We start from the raw sequence: 18,488 nt of genomic DNA, 5'->3' as shown, positions 1-18,488 counted from the left end.
TTTCCTTTGCCTTCGACTTCCCATTTTCTAAATCTAGAGTGTGATTAATGGTATAAATGTAGAATAGGAACTCCCATTTCTAGCAGAATTACTGAATTTAAGTATGTACTGAGAATGAGCCACGTGCCTAGAAGTGTGCTGATGCTCTAGAAGATACAGAAATGTGAACAGAAGAATTGCTGCTTTTGAAGAAACTTACAATCCAGATAGGAAAACTAAATATGTGTGTGTGTGTGTGTGTGTGTGTGTATATATTTCACATAATTAGCTAACTATTCATTCGATGTATATTTATGCAGCACCTTCTCTTAGCAGAATATAAAAGGAATCAGAAATGCTCCTGTAATCCCACCACTTTGGGAGGCCAAGGCAGGTGGATCACTTGAGGTCAGGAGTTTGAGACCAGCCTGGCCAACATGGTAAAACCCCATCTCTACTAAAAAAAAAATACAAAAATTAGCTGAGTGTGGTGGTGCACCCTGTAGTCCCAGCTACGTGGGAAGCTGAGGCATGAGAATTGCTTGAACCCAAGAGGCAGAGGTTGCAGTGAGCCAAGATCATGCCAGTGCACTCCAGCCTGGGCAACAGAGTGAGACTCCATCTCAAAAAAAAAAAAAAAGAAAGAAAAAGAAATCAGAAATGGCTACTTAAAAAGATATGTTGATAATTATTTCGTAAAATGAAGAGTAATATGAGTTCCAGGAAATGCTATCCATGAAAGATGCAGGAGTATAAACAGTACTTCCATTAGTAAACTAGAGAATGTAGCCACCAGATAGAGGTTTTGATTGTTTATATTTTCTATCTCTAGAATCTAGCACAGTGTCTGGTATGCAGTAGATGCTCAATAAAGAAATGTTGAATGAATAAATTTTTCTAGGCTGGAGTAGTCAGAGAAAAGCTACCTCATGGAAGAAGTCAAGCTTGAGTTAGATATTTAAAACATGATAGAAATTGGGTGGCAGTGGAGAGGGCATTTTAAGTTTTTCAGAGGATATCATTGCCATGTCCACAGCACTGTGTTATTTATTTCTCTCTCATATTTGTAAAATATTGCACGAGTCACTCATGAGCACTCAGCTATTTCTTATCTCCTTTATCAGACCATTAGGGAAGGGTTGACTCTGGGACCCATGGAACCTGGTTGTATGATAAAGTACAAGAAGTGGTGATTTATTTCTACTTGAAGAACCAATTTTACGGTTTGGGGATGCTTTTGGAGCCCTGTTGAAAGAGGCTGTGGATTGGAATTCTCCATAAGGCCATTAATTATTGAATTCGCTTTTCTGTAAAACAAAGGAGCTGCTTATAGGTGTCAGCTGTTGAAGGTGCAGAGCGACTTAGTAGCAGTGTAAGTGCTCCTCCTAATCACAGGCAGACCTGTTAGCAGACACTCAGAAAAAAAGACAGGATACTGTCAGCTCATTGCTTCAGGGAAGATGGGTAATTAGTGGCTTCAGATGTCACATAGCATTCTTCTCCCTTTGGTCTCCCGGGGGCTCTCTGTTGGGCAATCAGAGATTTTAGTTATGACTCTAGAAACAAGTCCCAGTGAGAGAATTTTGGGCTTTTCACTTCCCAAATGGTGAGATGAGTGGTGCCAGGGAGTTTGGCTGCAGTGGTTGTGATGGAAGTTCTGCAGGTGGTGGTGCTGAAGAGAAAGAGAAAACATTCCTGGCTGTCATGGAAGATAGTTGCTTTCTGGGCAGTGGAGCTGGATATACCAGTGCAGTCTGCAGTGCTGGTGGAGGCTCAGTACCACTCTGCTGCTGTGGTCGTGTCCTTCAGCAGACTCTGAGGTCCTGATCTGCTCTCCTGTCTCATATGTGGGGGTGCACAAAGCCAGGCTGCAGGAGCCTTCTTGGTGGGCATTTTTATAATGATATGCTTGGAAGCTTGACTTCTGAGTGTACAGGCATCCCTCACTTTATTGCACTTTATTGCACTTAACACATATTGCATGTTTTGCAAATTGAAGTTTTGTAGCAACCCTGCATTGAGCAAGTCTGTCAACACCGTTTATCCAACAGCATGTGCTCACTTCGTGTCTCTATGTCGCATTTTGGTAATTTTCACAATATTTCAAACTGTTTCATTATTGTTATATCTATTATGGTTATCTGTGATCAGTGATCTTTGATGTTACTATTATGATTGGGGGCACCACAAACCATGCCCATATAAAACTGCAAACTTAATAATTGTGTGCGTTCTAACTGCTCCACCTACCAGCTGTTTTCTCATCTCTCCCTCTCTTCTCAGGCCTCTTTATTCCCTGAGATGCAGTAATACTGAAATTAGGCCAATTAATAATCCTACAGTGGCCTCTAAGTGTTCCAGTGAAAGGAAGAGTCATACATCCCTCACAGTAAATCAAAAGCTAGAAATGATGAAGCTTAGTGAGGAAGGCATGTTAAAAGCCAGTATAGTGGCTGGGTGCAGTGGCTCACACCTGTAATCCCAGCACTTTGGGAGGCCGAGGCGAGTGGATCATAGGAGCAGGAGTTCGAGACCAGCCTGACCAACGTGGTGAAACCCAGGCGCTACAAAAAATACAAAAATTAGCCAGGCATGGTGGCACCCACCTGTAATCCTAGGTACTCAAGGGCTGAGGCAGGAGAATCGCTTGAACATGGGAGGCGGAGGTTGCAGTGAGCCGAGATCATGTCATTGCACTCCAGCCTGGGTGACAAAAAGAGACTCCGTCCCAGAAAAAAAAAAAAAAAAAAAAGCCAACATAGGCTGAAAGCCTGTGTCAAATTGTTAGCCAAGTTGTGAATGCAAAGGAAAAATTCTTGAAGGAAATTAAAAGTGCTATTTCAGTGAACACACACATGATAAGAAGGGGAAACAACTTTATCACTGATATAAAGTTTTAGCGATCTGGGTAGAAGATCAAGTCAGCAACAACATTCCTTTAAACCAAAGCCTAATCCACAGCAAAGCACTAACTCTCTTCAATTCTATGAAAGCTGAAAGAGGGGAGGAAGCTGCAGAAGAAAAGTTTGAAGCTAGCAGAGGCTGGTTCATGAGACTGAGGGAAAGAAGCAGTCTTTACAACCTAAAAATGCAAGATGAAGCAGCAAGTGCTGATATAAAAACTGAAGCAAGTTATCTAGAGGATAACTGATGTAGAAGTCTATAACAAACAACAGATTTTCAGTGTAAATGAAATAGTCTTCTATTGGAAGAAGCTAGAGAAGAGAAGTCACTCTCTGGCTTGAAAGGACAGCTTGACTCCCTTGTTAGAAGCTAATGTAACTGGTGACTTTAAGTTGAACCCAATGCTCATTTACCATTCCCCCAAATCCTGAATCCAACAAAGCCTGGATGACAGTACATCTGTTTGCAGCATGGCTTACTGAATATTTTAAGCTCACTGTTGAGACCTACTGCTTAGAAAAAGAGATCCCTTTCAAAATACTACTGCTCACTGATAGTACAGCTGGTCACCCAAGAGCTCTGATGGAGATGTACAAGGAGATAAATGTTGCTTTCATGCCTGCTAACACAACTTCCTTTCTGTAGTTTATGAATCAAGGACTGATTTTGACTTTCATGTCTTATTATTTAAGAAGTACATTTCATAAGGCTATTGCTGCCTTAGACAGTGATTCCTCTGTACATCTAGGCAAAGTAAATTGAGAACCTTCTGAGAAGGATTCATCATTGTAGATGCCTTAAGAACATTTGTGGTTCATGGGAGGAGGTCAAAATATCAACATTAATGGGAGTTTGGAAGACGTTGATTCCAGCCCTCATGGATGACTTTAAAGGGTTCAAGGCTTCAGTGGCAGAAGTAACCATGGATGTGGAAGACATAGCAAGAAAACTAGAATTAGAAGTGGAGCTTCAAGATGTGACTGAATTATTGCAATCTCATGATGAAAATGGAATGGATGAGGAGCTGCTTCTATGATGAGCAAAGAAAGTAGTTTCTTGAGATGGAATTGATTTCTGGTGAAGATGCTGTGAACATTGTTGAAATGACAAAAGATTTCTGTAAACTTAGTTGATAAAGGAGCAGCTGGTTTTGAGAGGATTCACTCCAGTTTTGAAAGAATTTCTACTGTGGGAAAAATGCTATCTTACTGCATCACATGCTGTAGATAAACCTTTAATGAAAGGAAGAGTCAATCAATGTGGTAAACATTGTTGTTGTCTTATTTTAATAAATTGCCACAGGCTCTCCCACCTTCAACCACTATGCTAATTTCTGGCAGCCATCCACATTGAGGCAAGACCCTCTACCAGCAAAAAGATTGGATTCAGATGACTGTTAGCATTTTTTAGCAGTGAAATATTTTTAATTAAAGTATGTACTTTTTTTAGACATAATGCTATTGCACACTTAATAGACTACAACATAGTGTGAACATAACTTCATAGGCACTCGGAAAACAAAAAATTCATGTGACTCACTTTATTGTGGTGGTCTGGAACCAAACCCTCAGTACCTCTGAGGTATACCTGTATATGGTAATGCGTGGGAGAGGGTTTGTGTTTAACATTGTAGGGACAAGGAATTCAGTGACATTTAAAGCAAATCTTGCTGAGCCTACAGATCGGGGCACAACCCTAGTTCAGAACCTGGAGTATAAAGAAGAGACATGGCCTCTGTACCAGCAACAGAAATAGGGTGATTTACAATTTACAAGAGGGTTTCACATGATTTATCTCATTTGAAATCCACAGTAGCCTTCTGAATCAGTAAAGCAAGGATTATCATTGCCCTTTTACAGATGAGGGAACTGAATCTCAAAAAGGTGAAGAGATTTGCCCATGACTTCCTAGCAATGGCATGGCTTCCTGACCAATAGTGGCTGAGAAAACAGTTGAGGTAATATTGGGTTAGAGGTATTTCTTAACATAACATTGAGGAAAAAATAAAGGAATCCTACTGAAAAATTCTGATTGATATATATCTTTTCAAGTTTGGAAAACTTGAATCTAGGACCTTGGATTACAAGTTTCCTGCTTTGTTCTTTCATGTTAGTTTCTAATCATGAGAACAGACAACTACACATGAAATGACTCAAAGGTACTGATATTATGCTGACAGGAGAGTTTGGAGGGAAGGAGGAAGCCCAAGGTCAGAGATAGTGTAGTGAATGAGCAAGCCTCCAGGAGCTGGTGACCTTGAGCTGTCATGCAGATGAGAGGAAGCTGTGATGTGGTGGGCGGAGGGCTGTGGTGCCGAGCCTGGCTGTATAGGCAGGCACTTTCATCCAGGACCACTCTTCCTTATTCCTGGACATTTGAGGGAATCTAAGGGAGGTCCAGAGGAAACACAAACACCTCATTTTAACTTACAGTATAATCCCCCCTTCCTAGAAATGCTGTCAACACAACAGCCCACAAAAAGCAAAGTGACTTGGAGTCAATTACACAACGGCCCACAAAAAGCAAAGTGACTTGGAGTCAATTTCTTCCACTCCTTGCCTTTGATTCCCCTGTGAGCGGCAGGGAACTACTTAGGAAGAGTAAAGAGGAGTTGTCGAGAGCCTGGATGACTCAGAGTTAGGCTGCTCTGCTTAATTAGGACTGGGCTGTCCTGATTAGGTGTTTCTGCTTTGAGCAGGAGTGGTTCCATGTGTTAGAGGCTGCATCTTGGTTTGCATCCTGACTCTGAGGCAGGTTTGGAGGAAAAGGAGGTAACTCTACCACCTTGTACCCCCAAATCTCGACAACTTATCTACTAATATTCTCTTCTGACTCTAGGTTGCCTTTTAGCAACATCTGTTTTGCCCTCATGGTTTGCCTTGATATACAAAATGTTGAATAGAAGAGAATCATGGTTTTGTGAATGTCTGGCCAAGAATTGGGAGAGATTTCCTTGCTTTTGCCAGTCCTCAAATTAATGATTCTGTTTTTTTTTTCTTTTCTCTATTTAAAAAAATTAATAATGAGTGAAATTTTCTAAACTTTATTAATTTTCCAAAAATAAAGGATTCCTTTATTTTTTCCTCAATATTATGTTAAGAAATACCTCTAACCCAGTATTACCGCAACTGTTTTCTCAGCCACTATTGGTCAGATTTCTTTCCTTCAATCATTGAAATTTTTGCAAAGTCTGAACAAATATTTGAGGCTCCGTCCTGCTTCCTACCACACCTGCACCTTGAGAGGTGGAAAACAGGTTCGTGTGTGGTCTCAGGACATCCCCTGGCCACTGTTCTTCTTTGGGGTGATTTGCCTCTGTGTTTTAAATCCAAGATGGTGGACAAAGATGACATCCAATTATAACTTCTTTCTGATTTGGGGCAGAAGGGCAGATTCTCCTAAGAGAATTTACACAGTCACAAGCTTAGAAGAATTTCTCGTGATATAACCAAGATGTAAAGGCTATTTCCTTGCTATAACTCATGTGCAGTTTCTTGTGAAAATGGAATGGTCCAAGCTCTGCTGTACCATGCTCTCCAAGTGACAGTTTCATCTACTCCATATGTTCACAGATGAGGGAATCATTGTCACATGGCAAATGGCCAAGAAAGCCCCTAGCCCACTTCTGTAGGCTTGTCCAAGAGTGCCTGGCACATTCTACCCCGCAATTATTCCCATCAATTGTGAACAGATGGGCACAGTACTCTTTAAGTCATAGTAAAGCGACTTGTATCTGGCCATTATCCAAGTGAAATGAAAGAAGGTGTTGTTGTCTATTTGGCTCAACTACAATATGGAATTCATAAAATAATGACCCCTGGTTCGATAATGACAGGAGCCCCAGGCTGCCAGGATGGGTACTTTTGTGGCAAGGCAGCTCAGAGATCACCCTTCATAAGTTTCAAATTGGTTGCAGATTTGTGGGGTAGACTTGCGTTGTTATTGGCTTCCTTTAATTTGCAACTGTGTTGCCTCTCCATATTGCCTCAACTTGTTAAATATCTGATAAGATTTTCCCATTTCAATTTTATTCAGGTTAGGATTACCTGCCAGTTTAGGAAGGCTCCAATTTACTCTAAATAGATGTTTCTGAGAATAATATCTCTGGACCTTAAAGTGTCCCTGAGACCAGTTATACTGTTAGGGTGATTTTTTCTAATCCTCCTCCCCTTAGTAAGGTTTCTGGACCCTACACTCCAATATGTACTTATGTTTCTAAACTTGGCTAATTTACCATTCTCTGTTACCCCCTTCTCAATCTGACCCCAAACTTCCCTCTTTCAGGAAGTCTGCTTTGCTTGATGTTACCTACTTTTCACTACAGAGTTCTAGATTAGTAGAAACTTAGTTATGAATGAGATCTTAAAGTCCATTTAGTCTAACTTTCCACTTGAGGCAGAAATTGCCTCTAGATGATCTCTGAGTGATGGTAATTCATATCTTCAGTGACAAAGTGCTCATGACTCCATGAGACAGCTAATTTTATTGTTGTGCAGATCTAATTGTTAGTAAATTATTTTATGTAATTGAAATCTGACTTTGCCTAATTTAGGCATGTTGATCTTAGTTCAACCCTCTAGAGTAATGCAAAGCTATACAATTTCATTTCTACTTGAAGTCCTTCAGCTAATTGAGGACGGCAGTTATTACTATCACACAGTCTTTTTTGGCAGTGTTTTATCCTTTTTGGTTGATCCATATCTTCTTTTTTTTTTCTTTCTCTTATGCTTCATTTACTTTATTATGCTTATTCCGCAGTTTTAGAGGCTAAATCTCTTCATTATTTTGTGTCCCTTAAGAATTTATGTCCTTGATGTGTAGAATACGTTTTAAGTTACTCAGTTATTGCCTTTCTTCATTCATGTATTCCCTCAATATTTATTAAGTACTTTTATGTGTGGCAGGTGTATGGTAGGTGCTAACAATGACTAAGGCCAACTCCCCACCCTCAAGAAGCACTTACTGGTGTGTCACACTAACTTTTCTCAAGTTAGTAATTATTACTATAGTCACGTTTATCAGTGGAATAAGATCCATTTATGAATGAAGAAAACCAGAAGACTGGGATGTTGAGACGTAGGTGCTGTCAACCAATGTTATACTTGTTTGTCTGGTGGCCATTCTTCACCCCTCTCTCCACTTGCTACTTTTTGTATATTAAAAGATATTTGGACCTGAAAAAGATGGGTTTTCCATAGAGACTATTTAGATAGCAAACACAGAAGCCTGAGGTGAAATAAACTTTTGGACTGAGAATGGAAGCCTTAGCTCAATGCCATTTTACTTGTTGGCAATTCAAAGGTGGTAGTTATACTTCTGCCCCATCCAGAGGGCAAATGTTCCCTCTGAGTTGACCATAGCGGGAAGCATGAAAGTAGAATGAAAATTTAAACCAAGTAACAAGAAGTAGAAGGTCCTTCATGATGGAATAAGACTACAGAGCCCTGAAAAACCTTGATTTAGGCCCCAAAAGCTATTTGGAGAAGAAGTGAGCTTTCTGCAGGGGAGCATTGTAATCCAAGAACTTCATGCGGGTGGCTGTGGTATGGTGCCGAGGTCTTCCTACTTACCTCCTTCTCAGATGCTCACTGTGTCCTTTTCAACTGGTCCTGAAGAGTTCTGTGGTCCAGAGTCACCTCATTGGCCTAAACATTGTGTGCTTGTTCCCTGTCCCCTCCCCTATGTTAGCTGCCCTGTTGGCTTGGTTATATCTCTGCACAGGGATAGAAGCAGCTTTGCAACCCAGAAAATCATGGTGTTGTTCTCAGACATTTGCATTTGACATCTAGAGAGCCAAGCAGAAACTATGAATTGTGAAATTGAGGGCATGGAGGCTTACGAGCAAAACTGTGTACAGCCGTGTTCAGCATGCTCATATTTGGGTGTTCCTAAGAAAATTCCTAAAAGTCACAGTCATTGTGCTCAGGCAGCTTTTGTTTGAGGAAGATCAGCCATACTCAGGAGCATTAGCAGAATGGTACCCCAGCATCATGGTGGCATGGAAAACCACTTAGATAGGTTTGTCTATCTATTCACAGATCGCAAGGGTCCCATGTTCTTCCTACTTTTGTCTTTTGCTCTGCTAGAGGGCAGAGCACTCTCCACATCTGCTTCACTGCTCTGCCTTAAGTCCTGTCTGCTTTAAGGATCAGCTCAATGCCTGTCCATAGTGACTCGTACTCTAGTTTGCACCCTGCATTTAGAACAGAGCCCCTTCTCACTTTATGCACCCAACTAGAGACATATTCCTTAAGGTTGATATGTTTTGTAAGGTCAGGGAATATGTCTTGTCTTAGGCACCGCACTTGGTGGTTCGGCGTGGGATGTGATGCTCTACTTCAGTCTCCTGGACAATGGCACCAAGAGGTAGTAGCAAGGGAGAAGGAAGGTCATGATGGGTGGAGGTTGGAAAAAGGATGAGATAGAGCTTGGTCTTCTGTTCTGAAGAAGACCAGAGGTTGTAATAATCACATTGCCTTCAATCATTCATTCACTCTATCACCATGGCCCTATGGGAAGGGCTGTTCTCCCCTCTTCTGTTTTCATTCCCCAGGAAACCTTTTTTAGATCTTGCTTTCCCCTCTAAAGCCAAGGTCATCATTGAAGTTTGTTTTAACCTCATTTCATCTGTGAAAGGGATTGGATGGGTAAAGTGAGAAAAAGAAGGCGGATGACAACATTCTGCCCCCTCAAGGAACTTCCAGAATGTCTAGCTCAATAACAGAATGTGTGCTTTATAAATGTATGTTGCTTAATAGCTGATTAACATTTGCCAAGCCACACAAAAACAAGTGAAATGAATAACAACTCACTTACCTATTTTGGGGACAACGTTTACCATTCAGGACATAGAAATAGTCTTTCTAATGGAGAGCCCATGTGACCAGATCTTATTGACTTATGGTAGTGTATAAATTAAAGTTCCTAATTGGCTCATCTTTAATATTTTCCAGGACAGAGATTAGAGGGAGGTGCTCTGGGCTGCTGATACCTTAGTGATATCTACCCATGAAGAAGGAGACAGTGAAATCCTTAGATATTTAGTATGTCTCTGAATATGTTAAATATATATTCAGAGCTCTCTGAACATCTCAGTGTAGTCTGCAATGGTTGGGTGGTTTACTATCTTCAAGAAGTAAAATTGTTAGATTAAAAAAAAACTGCTTAAAGACTAACATCAGATATCTGGAAACATACATGGGGTACCATCTTTTCCAGTGATACTTTAAAAATGATTATTTACCAATAATATCAAGTTTTGGTGAGACTATGGAGCTCCTGGAACTTACTTTGCTGGTGGAAGTGTATATTTATACAGCACTTTAAAGAGAATTTCCATGATATCTATTATGTATACCCCATGAACCCATAATTCTACACCTGGATATACCCAATAGATTTGAACTCCATCTGTGAACAAAAACAAAAACAAAAACATGTACAAGAATGTTCGTATCAGCTTTATTCATAACAGCCCCAAACTGGAAACAACCAAAATGTTGTTTCCAACAACAGTAGAATGGATAAATATGTTGTATATCAGTGCCACAGAATGTTATACAGAAAAGATAAAAGAGCACACTATTGGCACACTAATGGCACAGAAGCATCTTAGAAGATTGTGAAAAGATGCCAGACATAAGATAATACATATCATATTCTCCTACTTATATGATCAAACAAACCTAATGTATGGAATAGAGGTCAGAGTAATAGCTATTCTTGACTGGAAGGGGGCATGAGGGAGCCTTCTGGGTAACTGTAAATGTTCTAAATCTTGGTCCGGTGATTATATTAGTGTATAACATATGCAGAAATTCACCCAGCTGTTCCCTTATGATTTGTATACTTAGTGCAAATTATGCTTTAATGAAAAAGCAAAGAAAAAGGAAGAGATGTACTGAAGTATGATGCTGAGTAATTTGCCACAGACCCCAGTGTGTTCTATATGTCTGAAGCTTAACAGATAATATCCTTAAGGTTCTTGCCCCTGAAACTTCTTGTGAATTTTAGCGTATTTTTTCCTGCTTCCAACTTGCTCTGGAAATAACTGGCGTCTGTGACTCAGGAGTCCTCTGCTATAGTCTCTCAGCCCCAGTTGCCAACTGTGTTTACTTAGGGGTCAGTTCTTGAAGGAAATATATGAAGTAGACCTCCCAGTCACTCCTCTACGTTTGACCCATGGGGTTTGGTGAACATAAAGTGAGGTATAAACTATCAAGAAGTTTTTGAAAAAAATTAAAAGGGCCACCCAAATACTAAGAAGTAAGATTGTACTTGAACTTGATGAAATTGATAGCAGCTACTGATTTGAGTCACATAAGGTGCTGTTGACAAAGACTGTGCTGTGATTTTAAATAATTGGGCAGTGATTTATGAATCATCTTGGTACTTGGCCCAGGGCTGTTCAGTGGCAGCTGTGACATCAGGGTGCAGGAACACATGAGGTGACTTGTGTGTTGGGAAATTGTGGTGATTACAGAAGCCGCCACTGCCAGGAGGTCAGCATCACGTGCTGAGGATGATGGTTCTTTTCCAGGCAAAGCCCTTGGACTACTGTGGCCAAGTGAACAGTGCCGTGTTGAGACAACCCAGGTCCATTTCTGGCTTTTCCACCAAATGATTATGTGATACAAGGCAATCTGTTTGCTTCCCTGGACCTTAGTTCCTCATCTGTAAAATCGGGGAAATGATGTCATAGGTCCTTCTGAGCTCTAACTTCCTCCATGTCTTCCCCACACAGCCAGTTCTCACTTTTTTTTTCTGTATGTGTATCATATGGTCAGTTTTAAATCTGGAAGAGTCTTCTTTTCATGTGGCTGCTCTTTACAAGTAGATCTTTAAGAAGACAACTCAGCTGCCAAGAATCATGTTGTCTCCTAACAAATAATGTCCATTATTCTGGAATATTGATTATCCATCATTTTGACAGCCCATTATCTCTTTCCATCATTCGTGCTGATGACTGAGTGCTGCCTGAATTACACAACCACTTTCCTGTCCCTCCAGCCTCCTCTACCCTGTTGGAGCTCCAGCATGACGTCTTAATGAGCAAAGCTATGCATTAGTAATGCTTAGTTTGGGGCCACCTTTTCCTAAGGGTTGTGAGTGAAGCTCAATCATCACTTCAAGTGCCCAGAGCCTGGCATCCGAGCCGGTGAGAACACTGATGGGAGAAGAAACCCAGTGAGAGGGAGCCTCCAGTACTGGGAAGTGAGCATTGCATCACCACACACCACACACTCCTGGACTTCTTTCCTGGCCTGAGGCTGAATGAACGTGCAAAGCCAGGAAGAAAATATCTTACTCTCCTCTGGTCAGCCTGGGCAGAGATCTATTACACATGGCAGAACTTGGGGAAAGAAGAGGAGGACAACGAGGCCAGGAAAAGGTGACTTTGTTGTGTCAGGGAAGGAACCAGGGCCTTGTAACTCAGAGAATTGGAGAAAAGCTTTGTGTCACCTTAATTTTTCCTGCTCCTTCATGGCTGTTTTGGCAGGGATTTTTGCTTCTGTCTCACATTCCAAGTTCTTTCATGAGAGTTTTGTGGGTCAGAGGCAGGGTACTAGGCCAGACCTTGACCTCTGAAGACACAAATTCTCCCCTGGCAGCCCCTGTCTCTTTGGGATTTGTCCTCTCTGTCCTCTGGAATTTGGTTTCTGAGGCACTTAGTAGGTGATACATGACTGACTGCATCACTGACCACTTCCAAATGAGGGGTACTCTCCTCACAGCAGAGCCTTGAGGCCGCTCGTGCCAGGGATGCTGCCTGTGTTCCAACTGTGGATCTGCATTCTGGGAATAGCCAATCAAGCTGATGGTGCGGGGTTATTTTTTATTTTTTAAATATAAAAATTAAAAAAATTATCCTTAATGGTGATAAAACTTCAGAACTGTTTTTGAATACTAATTTGGTTTTTGGAAACAGCCCAACTCCATTTGGGAAAATCTGGGGAAGAAGGAATCAAATCTGGGCAAACCGGGTGACAGTATTTTAGCTTAAAAAGCAAAACAACAACCTTCCTCTCTCCCCCACCTCAAAATTAAAAAAACAAACAAACAAAAAAACACAAGGTTTGTCTATTAAGTAATGAAACAGTTTGCTTGTTTTTTGATTTTAGAATGACAGTCGAGGCTGTTTTCAGGAGAAGTCCAAAAATGTTTAGTGTCTGCTAGAATAAGCATAGAGCTCTGGAGGTAGCTAACAAGGACAGCCCTCATTTCTGTCTTCAATTCAGGAGGCCACAGGTCAGGATCTGTGGTGTTGGGGAGGGCCCGCCCACGGCACTGCCTGTGATTGCAGACCCACTCCTGTGCCTTATGGGGAGGGAGGGGCTAGAGGAATTTGGGGCTATTGCCAAATCCCCTATCGTTCACATGTTCCTGGAGAACGAGTTTGAATACTGACAAATTCTGCTTCAGGGAGGGCTGCCTGAGTCCAGAGATCTCATCCTGAGCCTGTCCACTTGCCTGGAACCACAGGCAAAAAGAGTTTTAGGGCAGCCAGAACAGGACAATATGTTCCTAGTGTAACTAAAATGGCCTTTATCAAGTTGCTTTAAAGAGGTGTTCTTTGACTGCTGAAATAAATCATAGATGACACAAACAAATGGAAACACATCCCATGCTCATGGATGGGTAGAATCAATATTGTGAAAACGACCATACTGCCAAAAGCAAGCTACAAATTCAACGCAGTCCCCATCAAAATACCACCATCATTCTTTATAGTTAGAAAAAACAATTCTAAAATTCATTTGGAACCAAAAAAAGAGCCCATGTAGCCAAAGCAAGACTAAGCAAAAAGAACAAATCTGGAGGTATCACACTACCTGATTTCAAACTATACTGTAAGGCTGTAGTCACCAAAACAGTGTGATACTGGTATAAAAATAGGCACGTAGACCAATGGAACAGAATAGAGAACCCAGAAATAAACCCAAATACTTATAATCAACTGATCTTTGACAAAGCAAACAAAAACATAAAGTAGGGAAAAGACACCCTTTACAACAAATGATGCTGGGATAATTGGCTACCCACATGTAGAAGAATGAAACTGGATCCTCATCTCTCACCTTATACAAAAATCAACTCAAGATGGATTAAGGACTTAAACTTAAGACCTGAAACTATAAAAATTCTAGAAGACAGCATTTGAAAAGCCCTTCTAGACATTGGCTTAGGTGAGGGTTTCATAGCTGAAAACCCAAAAGCAAATGCAATAAAAACAAAGATAAATATCTGGGACTTAATTAAACTAAAGAGCTTTTGCACAGCAAAAGGAACAGTCAGCAGAGTAAACAGACCACCCACAGAGTGGGAGAAAAATCTTCACAATTTATACATTGGACAAAGGACTAATATTCAGAATCTACAACGAACTCAGACACATCAGTAAGAAAAAAACAAACAATTCCATCAAAAAGTGGGTTAAGGACATGAATAGACAATTCTCAAAAGAAGATATACAAATGGCCAACAAACATATAGAAAAATGCTCAACATTACTAATGATCAGGGAAATGCAAATCAAAGCCATAGTGCGATACCACCTTACTCTTGCAAGAATGGCCATAATAAAAAAAAAATCAAAAAACAGTAGACGTTGGTGTGGATGCGGTGATCAGGGAACACTTCTTTTTTTTTTTTTTTTTTTTTTTGAGACGGAGTCTCGCTGTGTCTCCCAGGCTGGAGTGCAGTGGCGCGATCTCGGCTCACTGCAAGCTCCGCCCCCGATCAGGGAACACTTCTACACTGCTGGTGGGAGTGTAAACTAGTACAGCCACTATGGAAAACAGTGTGGAGATTCCTTAAGGAACTAAAAGTAGAACCACCATTTGATCCAGGAATGCCACTATTGGATATCTACCCGAAGGAAAAGAAGTCATTACTTGAAAAAGATACTTGCACACGCATGTTTATAGCAGCACAATTCACAATTGCAAAATTGTGGAACCAACCCAGATGGCCATCAATCAATGAATGGATAAAGAAAATGTGCTATATACATATGATGGAATACTATTCAGCCCTAAAATGCAATGAATTAACAGCATTTGCAATGACCTGGATGAGATTGGAGACTATTATTCTAAGTGAAGTAACTCAGGAATGGAAAACCAAACATCGTATGTTCTCACTGATATGTGGGAGCTAAGCTATGAGGACACAAAGGCATAAGAATGATACAATGGACTTTGGAGACTTGGGGGAAAGAGTGGGAGGGGGGCAAGGGATAAAAGATTACAGATATGGTGCAGGGTATACTGCTCGGGTGATGGGTGCACCAGGATCACAAATCCCCACTAAGGAACTTACACATGTAACCAAATACCACCTGTACCCCAGTAGCTTATGGAAAAATAAAATTTAAAACAATAGGTGTTCTTTGAAAGGGTATGGAGGTATTAGAAGTCTGGGGTCTGCACTGTGAGCTGTCTTATAGGGAAAGTCTGGTTCCAAAGGACCCAGCCTGTTTTTAAGGACAGTGTATGTATCAAGATGCTGGGATTATGGAGATGGCTGCTGAAGAGAACTCTTGCCCCAAGCTATGAAGAGTCATGAAGTTTTCTTTCTTGGTGGGGAAGGGTACTTGATGAGGGGCCAGTGTGGGAGACATTCTAAACACAGCAGCCCAGCTGCTCAACTCAGAGTCAACCAGGGGCCCATTCTGGGGAAAGGAGGGAAGTGATGAAGACTGAGCATCTGCTATATACCGGGCATTTCCATATATCATTTTATGTAATTCTCAATAGTCCTTCAAGGGGACTATTACACTCCCCATTCTACAGATGAGAAAATGGAGGCACAGATGGTGCAGCTGCTTGTCCTGATCTCCTTACTACAGACTCCCTTCTCAGTTGCCTGCACACCTTGTTCAGTCTTTGCACTCAATATATTGCATTATGATGACTTCCCCACTCCTAGAAGTTCTAATGAAATTGGTCTGGGATGGGGCCCAGACTGGTATTATTTTAAAAGCTCCCAGCTTAGTTTAATGTCCAGCCATGGCTAAGAACTGATAGTTTAGATTATGGGTTTTTCATTTTTTTTTTTTTTTTATATCTCCCCAGGGCCTAAGTCAGTGGAACTCAAACTTGAGCACACATCAGAATAATTTGGAGGACTTGTTAAAGCACAAGTTGTTTGCCCTACCTTCAGGGTTTCTGATTCAGCAGGTCTGTAGTGGGCCCAAGAATTTATACTTCTCACAAGTTCCCAGGTGATGCTGATGCTGCTGGTCTGGGGACCTCGTTATGAGAGTCCCTGATCCTTTAGAACGAGAGGAGGCACTTACTTGTTCAGTAAATGCTGACTGAATTTTACCAAATTGCCAAGGTCCCCCACTGATTGGAATCAGGATTTGAATACTGCCCTACCAGGTAGCAAATAGGCTGGCTCTTGGGGAGCCTGGTTGGTAAAGTGAGGTGGGCCGGCTTGTCTACTTAACCTCTGGGAGGAGGGTAGAGTTTGTTGGTCTTTAGGGTCTCCTTATAGGGAGAAACAATAACCAGTTTCTTGCCAGGAAACCTAGTGGCTGTTAAAGGCCCAGAAATTTTGGGTAGTGGTTCAAGGCGGCCAGAAGATCCTAAAGTCCTAATCCAGGACACAGATTCCTAGTGCAGAGTGGGACCCGGGAAAAGATGGTCATGGGGGTGCATGTACCAGAGTGTTTGTTACAAAGCTGGTGACACTACTCTTTAAAGTTACTTCTTGTTTGTGCACTACAGGAAATTCAGGAGGCAGTAGTGATGGAAACAGGACTGAGTGATGTCAGAGGTGGGGAGCGAGGCCCTGAGCAGACCTGGATGAGTAGGGCACAGGGTTGATGGGGCAGAGCAGCTGTGGGAGTTTGGGCAACTGGAAAGAATGTTTGAGGCCACAGCAGGAATGGTGTGTTTGGGAGAGGAGGAAGAGACTATGCTGATGAATATAGCAGAGGACATGGGGAGTCTGGATTCTCATTCTGGAGGGACGTGTTTGTTACCTGGACACTGGAGTCACTGGTTTTGCTGAGCAATGAATTTAAAAAATGAAACCTTAAAACAAATATTTACTTATGTGTACAACACTGTTCTAGATGCTGTAGGGCTGCCAAAAACTGGTTAATGAGAAAATGCAGAGTGAGGTAAGTGTTAAGTGATTATTGCAGGTGGCAAGTCCATAAGAGTGGGGAGAAGAGTCCTGTTGGCTGTGTGGCTGGGAAGGCTGGTCCTGGCAGGATGAGTGAGTGTGAGATGTGCTGTGTCAATGGGGTGAGCAAAAGTGTAGGGTGGGGCTTCTAATGAATGACAGCTCATTATGGGACGAATGGAGCGTTTGTGCAGAGGATGTAAGGATGTGGTTGAAAAGGGGGAATGAATGAATGCCACCTTGTCCTGGTTTGCTGTTCCCTCTCTCTCTCCAAGTGTGAGGGCTGGGACTAACTTGAGGATGCAAGCCTCCGAACTAGCAGGGCTGCTGGAACTGACTACTCAAAAGAGTTTCTCCAAGAGTCCTTACACACAACTTTTATGTTATTTTTACCCTTTCCAGAAATATTGGAGACTGGAGGAAGAGGAGGAGAGCTCTCTCTCCCTTTAGAAATGGGACTACTGAGGTCTAGAGAAGGGAAAAGGCTAAAAATGGTGTTCTGGGTGTGGGTCGGATACAGGGAGATGGCTGAGATGGCCATCTGAATGTAATAGCATCCTCTGAGGGCGGGGGTGAAGGGCATACTTTTCTCTGAACAGCACTGGGATATGGATGCTTGATCCTAAGAATCTTCTGTAAAGTATGTGTTTTTGTGGATCTGGGAGGAAGTATAGAGAACAAGGGAGAGAAAACAGCCCTAGTCAGAGCTTAAGGCCCTGGACATTCCCAGGGATCCCCAGTGGCCCCCAGCAGGCTGGTATCTCAAGGTTCACAGAGCCTGTCCTGGGTGCCACATCCTAGCACAGTGGTTTCAGGCATCTCCCACAATTTATGCCACTTCCACCACCCTCCTGCAGCTTTCTCTTTGCCCCTCACCACTACCTCTGGACTCAGTGGGAGTTGAGCAGCTAATCAGAACTGCAAAATCCTCTCTCCCTGCTGGATCACCATTAGACATCAATTTAGCATGTCTTTGGAGAGACCTACTCTTTTCTACTCCCCCAACTTTGAAGTCAGTCAGCTCTGACTAAAAGAGGGGGAGGGGAGGCTCTCTGTGCTCTACTCCACCAGTGGTATCACCCACCAGTATTTATACCAAAGAGGTTCTGTTGCCTTGACAACTTTCTTGCATGGGTTCTGGTGCTCAGAATATCTGACAAATAGCAATGCTTCACACTCAATGGGCAGAGACAGACAAGCAGATCAAAGGGCAAATCTCAATGATCAGTGCCAGGGTCAAAGATGGAAAGAGTGACTGGGGCAGGATATAAGAAAGCCACTGAGGCCACAGAGGATTCACTTAAGTTCTTCCCCTCTCCCGTATTCTCTCCTTCCACCTTTCCTTATGTATTCTCCTCCTCCTCTCTGTGGAATTCCTGGGCCTTTTGGTCTTCTTTGTAGATGAGTCGTCAGCATGAACTAGGGTGCCTGCATGGCAGAGTATTCCCCTGGACCACTGAAGGGACATG

General features: G+C 42.0%; 1 protein-coding gene and 1 long non-coding RNA gene across 28 annotated transcripts in view; both read left to right on the top strand.

Moving 5' to 3' along the window:
• LOC105470260 (kalirin RhoGEF kinase) overlaps positions 1 to 18,488 on the top strand; it is a 700,354-nt gene that overhangs the window by 87,707 nt on the left and 594,159 nt on the right. The gene's annotated exons all lie outside the window — the stretch shown is intronic.
• Positions 1 to 18,488, top strand: part of LOC105470257 (uncharacterized) — a 96,326-nt gene that overhangs the window by 25,692 nt on the left and 52,146 nt on the right. Inside the window, exon 1 of one of the 2 annotated variants that reach the window (XR_011618439.1) lies at positions 1 to 18,488. This exon is cut by the window's left edge and continues 10,902 nt beyond it. The exons of the other annotated variant lie outside the window; for it this stretch is intronic. This is a non-coding gene — a long non-coding RNA (uncharacterized lncRNA). 2 annotated transcript variants of the gene reach the window in all.

Source organism: Macaca nemestrina, chromosome 2, assembly GCF_043159975.1.
Source record: "Macaca nemestrina isolate mMacNem1 chromosome 2, mMacNem.hap1, whole genome shotgun sequence".
Taxonomy (NCBI): Eukaryota; Metazoa; Chordata; class Mammalia; order Primates; family Cercopithecidae; genus Macaca; species Macaca nemestrina.
This window is presented reverse-complemented; position numbering and strand designations above follow the sequence as displayed.